We start from the raw sequence: 20,439 nt of genomic DNA, 5'->3' as shown, positions 1-20,439 counted from the left end.
CGTACGCAAAGAATCTTTCACATCTTTACGCCAGTTCCTCAATCAGTAGTGAAAGGAAAAGACAAATTAAAAATACAACTATTACAAGCTATGGACTCCTGTCCAGTGCGCAAATACACAGGACTACAAGGACATTCATCAGCCTGCATTTCTGGACCTACTTGCAAAAGCACCTTCCATCATATCAAAATGTTAGGAACACATCATTCAACTGTAAAAAATCTCGTTCATAAACTGTACTATTCCAAAAGTCCTGCTTTAGTACTGGACAATTTAAATAACATTCTTTTACATGGTACAGACAGAGACTACTCAAAGAAATAGAGCACATTCAAAGAAAATATTTTGCAAGTGAAACCCACTTACAAAATTCTATGGGCCTCATTACACGGTAGGTGGTAACCATGGCGCTATTAACGCCATGGTTGCTGCCGGTATTTTACCGTGTCCGCCTTGGTGAATGGCGGAATTACCGCCCTACTCCAAGGTGAGCGGGGGTGGTAATTCCCCATTCACCAAAGCACTTCCCCATTCCCATTTTTGCCCCCATAGGGATCAATGGGAATAGGGAAGGCGCTAATTACGGTGCTGCAAATTGCGGTACTGTAATTAGCACCAAGGTCCCTTTGCGGCACCCTACTTTAACGGCTGGTAAAACCAGCCGTTAAGGTCGGGTCCCGCAAAGGGAACTCGTAGTAAGGCGGTAAGGGTTTACCAATACCGGTACCCTTACCGGTACCAGTAAACCCTTACCGCCTACCGTGTAATGAGGCCCAATATCTTTAGAACAGAGTAGCAACAACTTTACAGATGGCAACCTTCTACTACACACATTCAAAAAAGAAATACTACAGTTTAAAAGTACATCTGCTGAAGTAACAAACAGTGTGTGTGTGTGTGTGTGTTGCCGCAGGACTTTTTATAAAAATAGCACAAAAACTGTTGACATACTGTACCAAAGAGAAGACAATGAAGAATCCAAGTGGTTCCAATTAGCTCTCTATCTTATAGAAGAAAACAAATACAAAATTACTAAACTCTCAATGCGTTCCAGATATTGCACTGCAAAACTTGACAACAACCCAATACCTTCACGTGCTGTAACTAATAACTTGGAAATATTCCCACTGCCTAAACTACTGCAACAACTTAACTTCTATGAGAGCATTATAATTCAAACAGTGCACCCATTTCAAGCAATAATACGCCTTCAACCAAAAACAGCAAAACTACCTCCATCTGAATTACTAAAAGGCACTTGTGGCAAAGTAGTTTATTTGCCATTAGATCTCAAAGAAAATGTAGACACTCTGAGAGTGCAATGGCTAATAAATCAATCTTTGATTATCCTAGTGAATGGAGTACCTACGAAAGACAAAACAAATTGTCAGAAACTAGTGGACTTGCATAAAGTTAGAGAAGCCCTGTAATATCTAAAAGACAACAATGAATACTACAAACAAATAAACATTGAAGAAAACCTGAGGGAAACTACCAAAATATTTCAAAACTTATCAGGAACTGGCCAATTTCAACTTGTAGATCCTACTACAGCATCCAATATTTTAGATCATTATACAACTCACCCACTGCACTCCAAAGACACCATAGATGATGCACTGGAAACTTACCAAATGCTGCACGCCAAAGGATCTCCAATCAGCCTATGGGAAAAAAGTGTAGAAGCACATGCCTTTCCACTACTCTTTCCTACTGGAAAAGGAGGAAGCTACAATGAAAGAAACACACAAATAACAGAATCAGAATACCGCTCTTTACGAATGTATTCTGAAGACCCCATATTCAGACAAACATTGAATACATATTCCACCTTCTCTTTGATAATGAACTAGCAACTCTATGCTACAGAGTTGTACACACATTGAAATCAGGTACCAATTTTCAAAATATGTCTGCTACGCAATTACTACAAAAGGTGCAAGAAAAAGATGAAGTTTTAAAGTCAAGCATTACAAATCTTTTAGCAAACATGCATGGTACAAAATAATACTGGTTCCGTTGACACACAGAAGTACGCTGTATGTTAAAAAACGCTGTCCCATCCACATAGCAGAGTATGGGCCTCATCACGAGTTGGGCGGTAACCCTAAAAATCGGCGGTAACGCTATCAGCTTTCATTTTAAGGGTCCGTCGGATCACGAGTCCAAATAACGGTGGCGCCATTACAGCCGGCGCAAGTACAGCCGGCTGTACAAGCGTCGGCTGTAAAAGCGCCAGAATCCATTCGCGCTAAAACATAGCAATCACGAGTCTGGCGTAGGCGCAATTAGCGCCAGAAAAGCAGCGGACAATCCGCTGAAAATACCCCCAGCAAAATGCTGAAGGTAAAAGAACACAGGCCACAGCAATAAGGGCCAGGTGACACCAATGCAAATCAGAGGCTTACAAAGGACCCACCCATGCACAACACACCCTCGCGAACAACATTCCACCTGCAGGAGCAGGGAGGAGACAGCAATATGGGCCCAGGTGAAACCAATGCAACTCAGAGGCCTACAAAGGACCCACTCATGCACAACACACCCTTCCCAACACCATGCTGCCAGCAGGAGCAGGGAGGAGACAACAATAAGGGCCTAGGTGAAACCAATGCAAATCAGTGGCCTACAAAGGACCCACCCATGCACAACACACACATCCAAACACCATGCTGCCATTTGGAGCCGGGAGCCTTAATGTGGACTTTTACCTGCTGCGCCTGGAACTACAGAGGCCAGCCAACCAGGCCAGGGCCCTGGAAGTGCAGGGGGTGGTGGGGATGAGGAGAAGGAGGAGGAGAGCAGCACCAGCAAGGTGGCCAGCCATCCCCAGGGTCAGGCCAACACCCTGGGCCCTGACTGATGGCTAGTCGGTGACCGAATATCGGCTGGACAGGGCAACCATCACCCAGTTGCTGGACACAATCCAGGCTGACATTGGCAGCCGTATAGCCATCAGCAAAGCAGTACCCCCGCTTGTGGAGCTCGTTTCTGTGCTACAATTTCTCTGGACTGACAGCTACCAACACACTGTTGCCATGATGCATGGCATGGCCCAGTCCACATTCAGTGCCATGCTGGGACAGGTGCTTGATGCACTGTTGAATCATGTGAATGAGCACATTGCATTGCCAGCCACACAGGCACTGGTGAACCAGATGAAGGGTCAATTCCATGCCATTGCCCAAGTCCCGAATGTACTAGCAGCCCTGGACTGCATACTTGTAGCACCCCAGGCACATGAGGCAGCCTACAGAAACCGGACAAATTACCATTCCCTGAATGTGCAGATGACATGTGGCCCTGACCTCACCTTCAGCCACTGCTGTGCCCGCTCCCCAGGATCCACCCACGACTCCATGGTCCTGCGCAACAGTACCCTGCCAGCGTACATGGAAAGGCACCGAGGGCAAAACACATGGCTGCTGGGTTAGTACAAATATATACCGTAATGCATGTTAATCTGATGGGGCTGGTCACACACAATGAAATCCCTGAATGTTAATAGGCAGCACCATCAGTGCAGCATTTCCATTCAAGCACCTTGCACGAGAAACCTTGGACATGTCCAACACAGCAGAAGACACCCATTCAGGATGTAAAAGACACGTGGCAGCACAGTGACTTATGGAAGGCCTACCACCGCAAAGCCTCCTGTGTGAGTAGCACTATGGCTTCCCACACTGACACAGTACAGACATCCCACCCTGCCCACCCGACAGTTATGCAAATGTAACACAAAAGTCGGCACATCCACAAAAGCACCACACATAAGTAGTCTGATTAATGCCAATGTACATCCCACAAACACTGTCCGCTGATTGGCCAATGAAAGGCCTGGAGAACAGTACACAATAGTGACAACCAGCAAATGCAACAGCAGCCAAAGGGAATGGCAATGACACATGAGGTAGCCACTTCTCGCATGCACAAGCAGATGGAAGGGTACCCTTCCCCAGTGACAAGGGAATGAGTACTGTTAAATTCTGAAACAGAGGCATACCAAGTTGTGAGTACTTCATTGAATCAATGCTGCTCGTAGCACAGAACACTCCACAATGTTAATGACCAAATGACAAGTATGCCAAAATGACACTGGTGACTGAGCCCTGTACACCCACTGAACTTACCTTCTCCCCAAACCGGCTTTCTCTCCCCTGCAGGTGATTCTGGATATCCCCAGTACACATGGCTCATGACCCCTGTGCGTCATCCACACACTGCAGCAGAGCGGGCATACAACATTACCCATGGTCGTACACGGATCTGCATGGAGAGGGCATTTGGACTGCTGAAGGCACGCTTCCGGTGCCTAGACCATACGGGAGGGGCATTGATGTATGCACCTGAAAAAGTTGGAAAAATTGTACTGACATGTGCCATGCTGCACAACATCTACTGTCGCAGGAATGTGCCTCTGCCCCCTGATGCTCATGTGCAGCCACCTGAGGATGGGAGTGAAGGTGATGACGTGCTTGAAGGTGTTGCACGTGCACAAAGGGTTGGGCTGAGGGAAGGGAGGTTGGCCAGACAGGGCTTGATTGATGTTTATTTTTTTTTTATACGGGTGACGGCTACTTTTTGCACATGTCACTTCAACATTAAAGAGCACTTAATCACAATCACTACTGTTCATGCTTTGTGAATTTTGAAACATGATTTATTCTCATTTTAACATGAGAATAATCCACAGGTGACTCCCTCTGCATCTGGGGTATGCCTGGTGGCTTGGGGCGAGCTGGCCGCGGACTCCCTGCGGACATGTGGGTGCTGCAGCGGTCTGGTTGGGCTGCGTTGTGGTGATGTGGGATGTGGCCTGCGTCGGTTCCCTTCTGTGCGGCCCTTTTGTGGGGTGGTGGTGCTGGTCGAGGCACGCTGCCTCGGGCGCCGTGATGGTGTGGCCTCCTCCCCACCATCTTCATCCCCTGATGTTTGCCGTGTGCCTGTGGGGTACATAGGGTGTGGATTGAGTTCAAGGCAACCTACATAAGTATCAAGCAGTTCATGCCATCAAGTAGGATTGTAGACAGTATCAATTATGCATTCAACTTGCATTTTTTTCAGTCACCACGTGGTGATTGGTGTGATGTGTGAGTGTGGAGGTACACTGAATATGAATATTTGTGTGACAAGATCACATGCAGGGTTGGGGTGCACTGTGCCCAGGGTCCTGGGGGTGTATTCTTGCACACTCACACTCTACGTAGCTGTCCCATGGCTATGGATTTCTGTCCCCTGCCCATTCTATTGATGCACTGCACGTGCAGGGTAGTCTAGGCAGCACTACGGTTCAATGGATCAAGGGGTCACTTATGGGTGTCTGCAGTGCCTCACACACATTTCTCCACATTCATTCACTCAGGGTCTACATGTGTGGTACTTTCAGTTGCATGCATTTGGGGTGGGACTCACCTGCAGTCAGATCAATGCCAGTGCCTGCCTCCGTTCCACCAATTCCTTCATGGTGCCAATGTCAATCATGGCACTCATCTTCTCCTCCCAGGGTGTGAGTTCAGGTGGGGGTGGTGGTGGCCCTCCTCCAGTGCCCCTGCTTGCACTCCTGTGCTGTGACAGGATGCCGCGGACTCTCACACACAACAAGTTGAGGCGCTTGCGACAATCCTCACCATCCCGGGGCACGCGCCCCACTGCAGTTACCCTTTGGCTAATGTTGCACCAAATCTGTGCTCGGCGCTGGCCACTGCAGCTCTTCATGGTGGATATCTTTCTCGTCCACCAGTACGGCCAGCTCCTAGTCGCTAAATTTGGGCTTTCTCACCCTGTCCAGGGCAGACTTGCCCCTAGTGCGCTCCTGTGACATGATTCTGTCTTCCCTGGGGTGGATGGCTTCCAGGGGCTGTGATATCCGACAGATTGTGATTCCCAAGATGGCCGCCGCTTTGTTTCCCGTTCTGGCTGTGACGCGTTTCCCGCACGCTAATAACACTTTCTCATGGCGCGCGCTATCAGCGCAGTATGGCGATAGTGCACAGTGCGCCGGATTTATGTGTTCTTGGCCCATTTTCCCATCGAGCGCTCTTTGCGCTACCGCCATGTCCCTTTGCGCATGCATGAAAACTCATGATCTGGCAGACTATCTGCCGGGGGGCTTGGCATTAGCGCTATTTACGCTCAACGGGAAAACCGCTGCATTACCGCCGAACTCGTGATGAGGCCCTAGGCATGGGAAGATGTGCACGATTTCCTACGCATAGCAAACAAAAACAAAAGAAATATAGACATAAAACACAAGGAGAACTCTGCTCTCTTGATCCTGTAAATGTATCAAGATATTTCCATCATTGCTTTATTGTCATGCTACACTTAATTTGTAATAAAACAGTTTGTCCCCTCGGCGCAGTGAAACACTTCTTTTGGAGAAAAGAATACCAAGACAGAGAAGCACCAAATGTCCACATGCTTTTGTGGATTAAAGATGCTCCTAAATTTGGTCAGGACAGTGATGACACTGTTTTGCATTTCATTCAGAAATATGTCACTTGTAAAATCCCTTTAAAAACTACACATTGCGACCTACATGCACACATTTTACAATTTCAAAGACACAAGTGTGGGAAGTATTGTCAGCGCAAATATAAAAACAAAGGGAAATACTACACCACATACTGCTTTGGTTTCCCTAGACCAGTTTCAACAACAGGACAAGTGAACAACTTCATGTCTTCAGTTAGACTTAGTGTCAAAGGCAAATCACCTAAGAACACATACTGCATAAAAAAACAGAAGGGTCAAAGTACATCAATGATTACAATGCAATCATTGCACTCCTAGGGAATGCAAATATAGATGTGCAGTACATTGCAGGCAATTCCACTGCAGTTGCACCATATGTCACAGCCCACTTAACCAAAGCAGAGATAACAGAGCTGAAAGACCTCTGGGATGACATATCAACTGACAAAACACAGTCGCAAAAATTATACAGCTTTGGCATAAAAATGCTCTCCCGTAGAGAATGTGGCTGCTACGAAGCCGCAGACCGCTTAACCGGCACTGCCCTGCATGAGAAATCGGAAAACATAGTATGGCTAAGCCTTGGTCCTGCTAAATCCAGAAAAAGGGTTGTCAAATCATATGAAGACATAGAAACAGATGTATGCAACAAGCCACTTTTATTTTTGGACGACAAGGATTTTGTGGTACAATGGAGCTACATAGCCAATAAATGTGGCAGAGATTGGGTAATTTTAATTATCAATATTGCAAGAGAAATGACGTTAAAGATTCCGGGTGATTTGGCAACAATGGAAGAGGCTATTAAAAAAGTAGTACCTCTGGACACATATAAAAAATGCCTTGAGGAAATTACGCATGAAATGACGGAGTTCAAAAGTTTCTGTACCAAAGATAGGATTGCACGTATGAAAAAAGATGTCACACAGTTTACACATGAAGGTGCTTTCCAATACACAAAAGATGGATATGTTCCACCGGGCTTACAACACCAGAGAGGACAGGGTCAACAGAAACAGAACAGGAACAACAGAAGCTACAACAATGGGCAAGGTCAACGGCCATATAGAGGTAGAGGTCGACAACAAAGATACAATTTTCTTAACAGACGCTCAAAAAGAAGATGAGGTATGAATAACAAGTACAATACAGGCCAACAACCCCAACAGCAACAACCTTCTACATCTACATTATCTTTTTGGACGAATGCACAACAGCAAACAATTGGGAACTAGACGAAAGGAGGACCAGAAGCAACCATCCTTACTAGTGAATGTATCCAGTTATATTCCTAGTGCCATAGAAGAGGCAGTGTTGAATCGTAGCTTGGGATTTGTACCGACCACACATTATGACAAGTTCCAGACTAGGATCGAAATAGAACAATGACTACGAAAAAATCATTTGAAACAGTTTTTCAGGGACAAAGATTTTGACACTACACTGAATGAAAGTGGTGTAAGGAATACATCTGTTTTTGATCCACCTTTCGCTAGTTATACACCAGAGGTGATAGTATTCGCTAAAAGGGTATGGCATGACCTCCACCATTTAGAAAATGTCAACAGTCCTTCCAAATTCCAAAATTTGAGTAATGTACAAAGACAGGTGATTACGAGTTTGGCCAAGAATTCTAATATCATCATACGAAAGGCTGATAAAGGCAGTGCGGTGGTGATTCAAGACGGGGAAGCTTACATTATTGAGTGCAAACGACAACTGGATGACAGTTTATTCTATCGGAAGATAGTAGAAGATCCCACTGAAAAATTGTCCATTCTAATTAGAGACAAAATTGACAAAGCATTTGAAAGGGAATGGATTTGTAAGCAAGAACATGAATACTTGGTTGTTTTGCGAACCACAATTCCCAAGTTCTACACATTACCGAAAATACATAAATCCCTGTCCACCCCTCCGGGACGCCCTATTGTTTCAGGAACAGGTTCACTGTTGGAACTGTTGGCAAAATTTGCCGATAAATTTCTCAAACCATTTGTCCTTAAAATGTTTTCATACGTACAGGATACGACAGAGGTCATCATTTGTATTGAAAATATGAGTTTTGATCCTTAAACTCAATTATTAGCCAGCCTAGATGTAATAGCACTTCATACTTGCATACCACAACGAGATATACTGGAAGTGTTAGAAAATGTATTACTTGCTAAGAGAGGTACCGGTGTGACTCCTAATAGCTCTATTCTATGGTGCGCCGAAATGGCTCTAACCGAGAATTATTTTGTTTTCAATGAAGAACTATACAATCAGATCCATGGCACTGCTATGGGCTCTCCAGTAGCTCCTATGGCAGCAAACCTGTATGTTGAGAACTTTGAGGTGCAGCATATTTATCAAACTACCAATCCATATTTTTCAAGAATTGCATGATGGCGCAGATTCATTGATGACATCCTCATAGTACAGTGAGTCCTTTCTTGAGTTTTTTGAATGGATAAACCAACTGAATCAACATTTAAAGTTTACATCTACCCACAGCACCGATCAAACAGACTTTTTGGACATCACGGTCTGGGTTGACACCAAAGAAAAAATATGGAAAGTTAAGCCCTTTCACAAATTGACAGATAATAATGCTCTGTTGAGCCTTAATAGTTTTTATCCGAGACACACACAGGAGAACTTACCTTTTTGACAGTTTTTGACAGTTTCTTAGTTTAAAGAGCACGCTAAACTCGACTTTTCAGACAGAAGCTGACCAACTGAAAATGAAATTACTGGCCAGGAGTTACCCGAAGAAAATTGTAAAAAGATCATACAAGAGATCAACCAATAATAACAGAGAAGTGTTGTTAGAGTATCGCCCAAAGAACCAGAACAAGTGTGATATTAGTGTTTGTCAGCACCTTCAAGGAGAAGTCCAATGAAGTGACAAAAAAATTATCAAGAAGTATTGCTACATTTTAAGTGGGGGTGAGTACCCATTAGAAAGCCGTATGTGTGCCTACAAGAGAGCACCAAACCTGAAGGAACTATTAACTAAAAATGACATTGCCCTGAAAACTGGAGAACAGATGAGTATCACACAAACCTGGGGGTTACCCGCAGTTGTAGGTCATGCCCCATGTGAAAAATGAATTAAATGCAAATATACACAGAGAACAAAAGAGGTGGACCTGGGACTTTCTAAACCCTGGCAACAAACCCGATTCACCAATTGCAACTCCTCACATGTAATATATGCAGTGTGGTGTCCATGCCTGAAAGTATATATAGGCATGACAGAACGTAAAATCACCACTCGAATAGGTGAACACAGGAGTTGCATTCGTAAACAGAATGTATTTGCTCCTTTGGCTAGTCATTTCACCATGATGGAACATGATGTGGAAGGGTTCAAATGGACTGTCTTCTGGCAACAAGAAAGGACCAACAACAGTGTGGTGGATCTGAAGAAGCTACAGTATAATGAACAATGGTTGATTTTTCTAACAGGCTCCGCGATCAATGGGCTGAACGAACAGGTGAATTGGAAACATTAGCATCACATTTGGCAATTTGTTTGAGTGACGTGTACAGTGTTCTGCTTACCTCGACTACACCCTGTTGCGTAGTGACAGTGATCACAATTGGCATCAAGGACTCGAAATTTTCATCCTGTTTGGAAAGTGAATGTCTACAATAGAGGGCAATTAGACAGTTACTTGTCTCCAAGGTGTGCATAGAAGGAAGAAGTGATTAAATTGGTGGAAGGAGGTGTGTCCATTCAGCATAAGGCTGTACGCTCTGTGTGAGCCACAGTTGATATTCTATAGCCTCAGGCATGAACGTGATGGCACGTTCATTACGTGACTGCATTACGGCATTTATAGTAATGCGCAAGGACTTGCCGAGACTACACACAGCCGCGGACGAGCTGGAACATAAACAACGATCGAACTGGCTGGACGACATAGATCTACTAGAAAACGGTGAGTGAAGTAGATTAGGAATTCTACTTCAATTTGTGCTGATATAGCGAATTGAAGAGGATACAATGAGTTCATTAGGTTGACAGTGACCCAAACTTAAATGCATAATAATTTTCTAGGTACCAGCCGTGCGAGCATTGTGGCACATCGAGATAAACAGACCCAAGTAAGAAGGACACGGGCTCTTACTGATTAAGATTTCTTATTGCAGGTGCATGGTTGAGTCCATGTGCCAGTATACACGACCAGCAACAAGATGAAGGTAAAGAAAGGCGTGTTTGTACAATTTCATTTTTTTGTATAAACAGCAGAACGTATCTAGGAGCATGCTACATGACCACTAATTGTGATTAATAGATACAAATATTGTTGAGCCGTAGATTACAAGCAGATGAATAGCATGGAAAATGTGTTCTACAAACCCAATTGAAGCAATGAAGAGTTGAAATTAAAGTTTAACAGCAGTTAGAGAAGTCAGGTCATTATATATGACAAGAAGACCGGTTTACCTTCACAAACATATCCGATTCATGTTTTCTCTCATCTTGGGATTTTTCAGATGTCGAGTGGTTTGGCATAGTTGTTGTGACTCTCCCCTAGCCGTGATCAAGATACGTTGTTGACTTGCAGTACACGGTAAGCCTTAGATTGGTAGATCGAGGTATCTCCTATGTAGAACAACAGTATTATGCATCATCTGACTGATGTTTTCTGTTTTTTTCTCTTTTTTGTTTACCTAGGTCTGACTTTGTGTTAGGTAAAGTTAGAGTTTACTGAATTGACAGTGCATCGACTATGTTTTGAGAGGTGCTTATCCACCCTATCAATATGTTAGATGTAGGAAGGGTACAGATGGTCCCCATGATGAAGTTCAGAAGACTTGTTTGACACAATAAATTGTTGAACGAAACATGTTGGGTTTTTGAGATTTGGTATTGTAATAAGTCAACAATACACACAGAATAACATATTTGTTAGTGTATGTCCAATGGTAGCAATAATGGGGGTGAATTCTACGCAAACCAGGGAGAGAGGTTCATGAGGTATTCTGGAAGGAAAGGAACTTCAGAGGCTACTGACCAATGTGTTACTTTATGCATTATTGATTTGGTGTTCATAAAGGTGTCCTATATCATATCGTTTTGTATAGGTAGGGTGTTAGAGGGCATTGTATATAATAATGTTTCACCCATTAAGACACCTTTTTCTAATTAATGTCTTTATACTGTTTTCTACTTTTTTGTGCTATGTTTTAGACTTTTGTATTAGGCTTTTTAGAAGTGCACTAGGTTTTATAAATTTTTTTTACCTAGGTGTATGTTTTTGATGAATGAGTGATGTAATTGTGATTTATTGTGATTAATAATAAAATTGTTAACATATGTTGTTGTTTTGTCTATTCTGTGTCGACACAGTACCTATTTGGTCCAAGGTCCAAGTTTTCATGACCTAAGTAGCAATAAGGGAAAGACAGGTGGACATTTTTATTCTGTTATTAGTGATTGTCCTTAGCTGCATTGAGGAGCTTGATCCAAAACGTCGGTAATTTGCTCCATTGGTCTCTTATTGGTTGTTGTGACATAGAAACAATAGCCAAAAATTACCACAACAGACAAGACATTTTAAAAAACAACTTACACGACACATACTACCCAAACAGTACTGCTTTAGAAACCATGTGTCTATACCACATAGCCCAAAGCTCACATCCAAAAATAATATTAAACAAGATGAGAAGAAAGGTAGATACAGAGTCAAAAACTGTGAAGGCAGACTAGTGAATCTTACTAATTAATCATATGAAATTGTCATTAAAAACTCCTCAACATAAAGAACTGTATTACATGGCCCTACTACAACTTTTTAAACCATGGAGAAAAGAAGAATATTTATTAGATGCCCATGTCTCCTCTGAAGATAATTTCAAAGCAAATGAAAGCACTATAACAGATATAAATTGTACGCAGTACAAAACCATGTTAGACAATGAACAGCAACAAGAAGAAGAACTCCAGGCACAACTAAATATAGACACTCCTGACAGCAGTCAAACTTATCTGACAGGAAGCCAAGAACCTCTTGGATAGGCACTCATAGAAAATGAGGCAGAATTAGCCATGACTGAAGTAGACAACACCATGTGCCAGTATGAAGGGTCTAAAGAAGACTTTACTATACTCAAATCACAATTAAACAAAGAACAGCATTTTTCTAGAAGTAACTAAACAAATTGAACATGGTATGCAGCACAAAACTAAAACTTGTACCTGTCAAGTGTACAAACCTATACTGCCATAAGTGAGTGGTCAAGCTGGTTCAGGGAAAACATTCTTAATAATAATCATCAGCAAGTTCCTCCAACAATGGACAAACAATAAACTGTCAGCTGTTGTAACTGACCCCACAGGTTTAGCTGCGTACAAAATAGGCAGTGTCACTTTACACCTGAGGTCTTCAATCTGTGGGGCGCGCCCCCCTTGGGGGGCATGTCCACATGCCTTGAGGGAGGGGGGGCGCGATGCCTGATTGCAAAAACATTTTTTGTCTGCTGCACTGAACTGAGCATGTGCAATGGGGAGCCACTGGCTCCCATGCACATGCTCAGCCAGTGCAATGTGGTGGGGGAGTTGCCATGAAACAGGAAATAAATGCTGCCTGGACACATGCTTCCCTGCATTTGGATTGCACGTCCATGCTGCGTTGTGGTGTCCTGTGTTTCCTGCTGGTTCTGCCTGTGAGGTAAGTGAATGTTTGCCCCTTTGCAGGTGTTGCGTTCCAACAGCACCGGTCCCCCCTGCGCCCCTCTTCCTCTGCGCCCCCACATTGGGAAGCATGGAGGAGTGGAGGTGAGTCGGGGACCAAAACTGCTTTGCCGGTGCTGTATTCATAACGCGGCACTCCCACGGCAGATTGCTAGAGCCCAGCAATCTGCCACGATGGAGCCACATTATGAATACAGCACCAGTCCCCCCTGCGCCCCTCTCCCTCTGCGCCCCCCACATTGGGAGGCATGGAGGAGAGGAGGCGAGTGGGGGACCGAAACTGCTTTGCCGGTGCTGTATTCATAACGCGGCTCCCCTGCGGCAGATTACTGGAGCCCAGCAATCTGCCGCGGGGGAGCCACATTATGAATACAGCACCGGTCCCCCCAGTGCCCCTCTCCCTCTGCACCCCCCCATATTAGGAGGCATGGAGGAGAGGAGGCGAGTGGGGGACCGAAACTGCTTTGCCAGTGCTGTATTCATAACGTGTTATGAATACAGCACCGGTCCCCCCTGCAGCCCCTCTCCCTCTGCGCCCCCCACATTGGGAGGCATGGAGGAGAGGATGCGAGTGGGGACCGACACTGCTTTGGGGTACAAAGGGATTCAGATTTATCTCAAGTTCAACACTAGCGTGGTCAGTAAGACTATTACTGAGTCATAGATTTCACACAGTGGGGCACCTTCTCAATAATTCAAAAATTAGCTATACGTAAATACGCTTTATGTCTTACAAAATACAATTTAAATTGTTTTCTGGTGTTCACTTTTCTCCAAATATCATTAAGTAAGGTCTGAAATAAATACAATCAAAATTCAGCATATCCGTGTAAATAAATAAAGATTTTATTTTCATGAGGATGCGTCCCATTTTGACTTAAGGAAGTTAAAATCTCCTCATCTTGCAAAATTAGCAAGCACTGTCAGCCTCACTGTCAAGTCAGCCCGGATTGGGAGGGGAGTGGATGGTGTGGGAGAAATGGGGAATTGTAAAGCAGAGTGCTACTGAAGGACAACTCAGCCGGTTAGGCGAATGTTGCTGTGATGATCTTTGTTCAGCCCTGCCTGTAAACGTGATACCTTTTGTTCCCCAATCGCTGCTGCTAAATGTGCTGTGAAATGTGTTTGCACCTAGAGTTGGATCCAACCCCCACTTTTCTCAGTGTGAGTATTTTTGCCCTGTAGCAAAAATCAAAAATCTGCTTCTGCCCCGTAACAAAAGTCAAAAGTTGGCACCAATGCATAGCTCCTCTTCAATCTGCCAATTGTAGCGCCTGCCATACCAGGCATGTATACACAGTGCAATATGCATGCCAAAATGGCTTACTCCATTTAGTCTTTAAACAGTGATGCCTACCCACCTCTGCTCTAACACCTTCCTTCCCCCCCACAGACCTGCAGAACTTGCGCAAGAAGACCTTCACCTTCCCGTACTTTGATGGGTCTTTCCTGCCCGTCATCCGATCTTTGTATTTCCCTGGTAGGTGCCAGTGCCATTGGAGAGTAAGTAGGAAAGGTGACTGGGGCACAGGGGTGTCAGTGCCATTAGGGTGAGGGATTCGAATCAGGGATTTCAAACTATTTCTGGGGCTGTGCCTATTTCTGATGCCTTTCATCCAAGAGCTGGGTTTAGCTCCTGCTCATCTAATCCTAATTTGAAGTCTCAGGTAGACCCATGCATCCTTGACTAACTGTTCCGTTTTCATTGCAGCAGCATTGCTTCATATAACCTTGACTAACTGTTCTGTTTTCATTGCAGCAGCATTGCTTCATGTAACCTTGAGTAACTGTTCTGTTTTCATTGCAGCAACATTGCTCCAGGTAACCTTGACTAACTGTTCTGTTTTCATTGCAGAAGCATTGCTCCATGTATCCTTGACAAACTGTTCTGTTTTCATTGCAGCAGCATTGCTCAAAGCGTCAGTATATCAACCAAACAACCTGTGTTCCAGCAAGAAAGACCCAGTGAAGCACTTGCCCCAGTCACGCAGGTAAGGATTTATTTTCCCTGTGTGCCATTGGATGAGTACATATGCTGATGGTTTATATCAACCTTGTGCAAGGTTGCGCCTGCAACCTAGTCCGGGACCAAATTAGAGCTAGGCTGCATGTTCTGAAAAGGAAGTCTTCTGAGACCTGTACCAATGTATTTTAATCCAACCAGTGTTTCTGACCCATTTTTGCACTGGGCTTCCCTCCCCCACCCCAAAGCTTTTCAGACCGTTTTTTTGGAATGTTTGCTTTTTTTAAAACTCCTCTCCTTTTTTCCCCACCACATATTTCTGACCCTTTTTTGCATGGGGTATTTCCCACCAACCCCAACCTTTTCACATGGCTCAGTTTAACTCTTTGCATGTGGTGGTTTACATTTTTATGCTTTTTTTGAGATGCATTTTTTATTTTTGAAAACAGTTTGCAATGTTTTGACAGATTCAGGCTCCATTTCTCGATGGATCGTTTTCTGATGCCCAAAGATGGTAGAGATCTGAAACGTAAAGCAGAAGGAGAGGTGGGAACAGACAAAAGAAATGCAAAAACACTGAAATATGATGACTCTTATTTAGACTTTGGGTTCACATGGATCACAGTTGCTGGGGAAGTGAAGCCGCAGTGTATGATTTGTGGCGCTGCATTAACAAATGACAGCCTGAATCCAACAAAATTAAGGCAGCATTTGGAAACCAAACATGCCCATTTAGCAAAAAAGACCAGAGATTTCATTGTACAGCAGTTGCAAGGCATAAAAAAGCACAAAGAGACTGTTAGAAATGTGGCCTCTGTACCTGCAAATGCTTTGAAAGCATCTCACCACATTGCGTACTTTCTTGGCAAAAACAAGAAGCCTTTTACAGATGCTGAGAAAGTGATTCTCCCAACCATTCTCGCTGTCAACCGGGTTATGCTTGGTGAAAGTGCAGCAGAGAAATGCAGAAGTTTCCCTATGCCAGACACAACAATTTGCCAATGTATTGCTGACCTGTCCTCTGATATCAATACAGAATTGATATCGCGCTTGAAAGGCAGCCAGTTCGCCCTACAGTTGGATGAGGCCACTGACATATCAAAAGAAGCTCACTTGATTGCCTATGTGAGGTACTGCCATGTAAAGGAGATGTTGGAGGACTTCTTGTTTTGTAAGACAATTAAGGGCATAGCAACTGCACCTGAACTCTTTGAAATTTTAAACAGCTTCCTAAGTTCCAACTGCCTGTGTTGGTATTTGCACGGATGGTGTTCCTTCAATGTGTGGTGCTAGAGTTGGGCTAAAAGCAAAAGTGTTGGCAGTAGCTCCACATATTGTGTGGACACACTGCATGATACACCGGGAAGCTTTGGTTGGCTGTGTGCAATATGGGGCATGAACTCACACAGGTTTTGACTTCTGTTGTAAAGATTGGACATTTTATCAAGATGCACCCCACAAGAGCCCGTCTGTTTGCCACCTTATGTGCAGAAATGGGAGCTGACCATGATGCTTTGCTGTTTCACACAGAGGTCAGGTGGCTATCCAGGGGAAAGGTTTTAAATCGCATCTATGAACTCAGAAACCAAGTGAGACACTTTCTCCTGGATTTAGACCAGACAAAAGTTGGCTTATCTTGGCGAAATCTTCGAAAAGATAAATTTTCTAAACATGTCCCTGCAAGGCACAGAAACAACATCATTTGCCATGAATGCAAACATATCAGCATTCAAGAAGAAGCTGGAGCTTTGGAGGAGGAGGGTTGATATTAACATTGCTGATGCGTTCCCATTATTAGAAGATGCTCTTGAGGAGACGGAGTATGATCTTTCATGTGTTTCTGAACTAATTGGAAACCATTTAAATGCTCTCAGAACTAGTCTCGAAAAGTACTTTCCCGAGGACAATTGCAACATGAATGACTGGGTGGTTCAGCCTTTCCTATCAGACGTAGGAGCCCATCTCCCAATACAACTCCAGGAGGAACTAATGGAGCACCAAAATGACCGCCTACTAGAGAGCCAATTCAGAAAATTGTCTTTGGGTGGATTTTGGCAACATGGGCCTGCAAAGTTTCCAACTTTATCGAAATGTGCAGTCAATGTATTGTTACCTTTCAGCACCTCATACCTGTGCGAGATCGGGTTCTCTGCACTTGCAGCCCTAAAGACAAAATATCGTTCAAAGCTGGAGGTGGAAGAAAACCTGCGGTTGGCTATTGCAAAAATAGAACCCAATATTGACAGGCTGGCTGGTGAAAGGCAGACCCACCCTTCACACTAGTTCTCCAGTGTGCCACTATCCAACTTGCAAGTGACAGCATTGACAGTACGTTGTTATCCTTGAGAAACAAATTGTTACGGGACTTGCATAGCAAATGTTACTGCAGGACAGCAATATTGGTTGTTTTCGTTTGCGTGAAATAAATATCCAACACTATTTTTAGTTGAGTCCTCTGTATTATAGCAAAATAATCTGATATAATAATATAGCAAAATAATCTGAATTGGACTACTACAAACTTTCACCAGAAACTGCAATGCAACTACGCAGAGTTTTAAGACAAATGAAAATGCTTCTAATAGATGAGGTGAGCATGGTCTCCAACCTAATTTTGGCTTTGATTCACCTCAGATTACAAGAGGTCCTCAAAATGGACTATGAAGAACTCTTTGGAGGAAAACACATTATTGTTTTTGGAAATCTTCTCCAATTAACACCAGTGAAAGGTGAACCTATTTTTAAAACCTTAGGGCACAAACTGTGCCGTAAAACACTTATTACGAATAAAAAGACCCTCAACAACTTCAAAACTAACACCAGTTAGAATACGCCAACAGGTATCTAACTGCCCCGAAATTCTGCAACAACCAAACAGATAAATGAATACCGCTAAAATGCAGCAAAAAATAAACAATTAGAATACGCCAACGGTATCTAACTGCAACAATAGTACCACCACTTCCAAGCCATACACCTATTCCATTCCTCCTACTGAAATCAACCACCAAAAAAGATTGTACCATAATGTAGAAAGGTTTTTGTTAATCCTGCATGGATTTTTTTTCCCACAGACCCAATGATTATACGAACAAGCACAGGAACTGAGAAACGTGCACAGTACACTGTTTGGAGCATAGTACTTGTAAAATACTAACTATGAGGGTCGACAAAGTACAGAAATGTCTGCTATGCAATGCAATAACTCATTACAAACTACCAACCCTAACATGTGATTTTTTCTTTTATCAAAGAGAATGAAAAAACAATGTCGGCTACATTTTCCAATACCATGCAAAAAACTGCATACAGCCTCAACAATGCACAGAGTAAGTATAAAATGATTGGAGTCACAAACACCACAACATAACACACCCATTCAAGCAAACACCTGCCCACTGACCACAACCCAAAATGTTTGCTTGCATGGGTGTGTTATGCTGCGGTGGTTGTGGCCAGGGCCTAAATTCTTGGGTGCTTGGCCTACGGCCTAAGCATGGAGAGGATGCGCTTGAAGTGCAAAGCCAAGTGCAACTCCTGGTACGACTCAGACCTCGTCACCCACAAACGCAAGTGCAGGGTGGCTGAGAAGAAATGATATGCTTCTGGTTCATCCTCTGACAAACTAGCCTGCAACCTTCTCCAACAGCAATACCGGCTCTCTGTCCACACCAAGAATAGAACTCACATCCAAGCCTGTGCCTCTGCGGCTTCTAACAAGATCATTGTCTTCCCTCTATTCCCCATCCCTTGCCTCATCCCACCTTTAAACACTTGTATATAGGCACGTCATAAATGCCATATCATATCAGATCATATCATATCACTACTACTCTCCTCTTTTCAGCACTGATATTCTCCTCCCACCACTACTATACAATCTATCTGCTTTTACCCAGTAGCATACACTTCCCACCCACTCCCTACACTAACCTCTACTTACTTGCCAAACAGACATACACACTAATACTTCAGAACCATTTTCACTCCTAAACCAAAACCCCACATGCTCCAAATATCTCCTCCACTAGTTGCTACTCCCTTCTTCATCCTGCTGCTCTCTTGGTCTACTTCCACCTCTGCTGACCTCAACCAAAAAAGAATACATCCTGGTTCCTGTCTCCTGCTCGAGTCAAGCACTCTCATCCTTATCAGCAAGCTTTCCCCAGCCAAACTTGCTCATTCCTACTCTCCTAGAATGTGTATGTGCAGGTAAGAGTGTTTAAATGGGGGCTATGCCCTGCCCACATGTTCTGTCCAAGTTTTTCCTGGAACAAACACCATACCAGGCCAGGAAGGCCAAGGATCATGGTTGTACTCCTGTGATATAGTAGTAGGGTATATTTCTTGGGATGGTAATGGGGTTGTTCCCGTCTATCTCCCTAATAGTCTACGAGATTGTCTCCCCCACTTGGGTACTTGCCGGTATTTCCATGTGGCAATGTGCAGCTCCTTTATCCATTGTGCAGGCTCATGGCTTTCCCTTGTGACTCTTGCTCTCTTGCTCATTCATTGTGCAGTTCGTTGCTGGAATTCCTTTGTGCCTTAGTAGTGTGCAGGCTGCAGGGCAGAATCCCTGGTTGTCAGGCTAGTTCCCTAGTCTTCTGAGATGGCTTGTTTTGTGCCATGGAGTTCTCTGTGTTGGGGTCTCCATGTTATTTTCTTTATGCTTGAAATTAACAGAAAAACACTGGGAGCATTCGTTTTCTGAGGTAAGGTGGGAGCTGAGGGCCTGCATATCAACATGCTGGTACAAGGGAAAGGGGTAAGGGTTGCCTCTCCTCCAGCAACCCCCCCCCCGGCCATTATTGGTTCTGATCGGCTGTGTGGCAGACCTCCACCTGCTACTCCAGTCAAGGCTAGTGTTTGTCGAAATCTTACTTTTCTTTCCTCTGTCCCTGTCAGCTGGAGAATATTTCCTAGATTATTGAACTGCTTTTAGGCACTGGTCGAAGAGTGGGAGATCTGTGGCAAGTAATATTTCCTGTGATGGCCCTGGAATTACTATCATGGGCATCCAGATTTCTTGGGGAGAGAGATTGACATGGAAACAGACAATTTGTATAAAGGTCCTAGGACACAGTTCTCCCAGAGTGATCATGTCAGCATATATAGCAGTCTTCTTTCTCCCTAGGTCAAGGAGAGCTCTGCCCCATGGTACACACTGCCCAGGCTCCCAGTTCTTGATCCCCCTCCTCTTCCAGGAACAGTTCGGTGAGATATTCAGGTCCCTGTTATTCCTCAGACCACTGTACCGGGACCTACTATCTAATAAACAAGATCAATTACCATCAACTCCTCTTTGGGC

The sequence above is a fragment of the Ambystoma mexicanum genome, chromosome 12 (assembly GCF_040938575.1).
Source record: "Ambystoma mexicanum isolate Mex_15411 chromosome 12, UKY_AmexF1_1, whole genome shotgun sequence".
NCBI classification, from domain to species: Eukaryota; Metazoa; Chordata; class Amphibia; order Caudata; family Ambystomatidae; genus Ambystoma; species Ambystoma mexicanum.
This window is presented reverse-complemented; position numbering follows the sequence as displayed.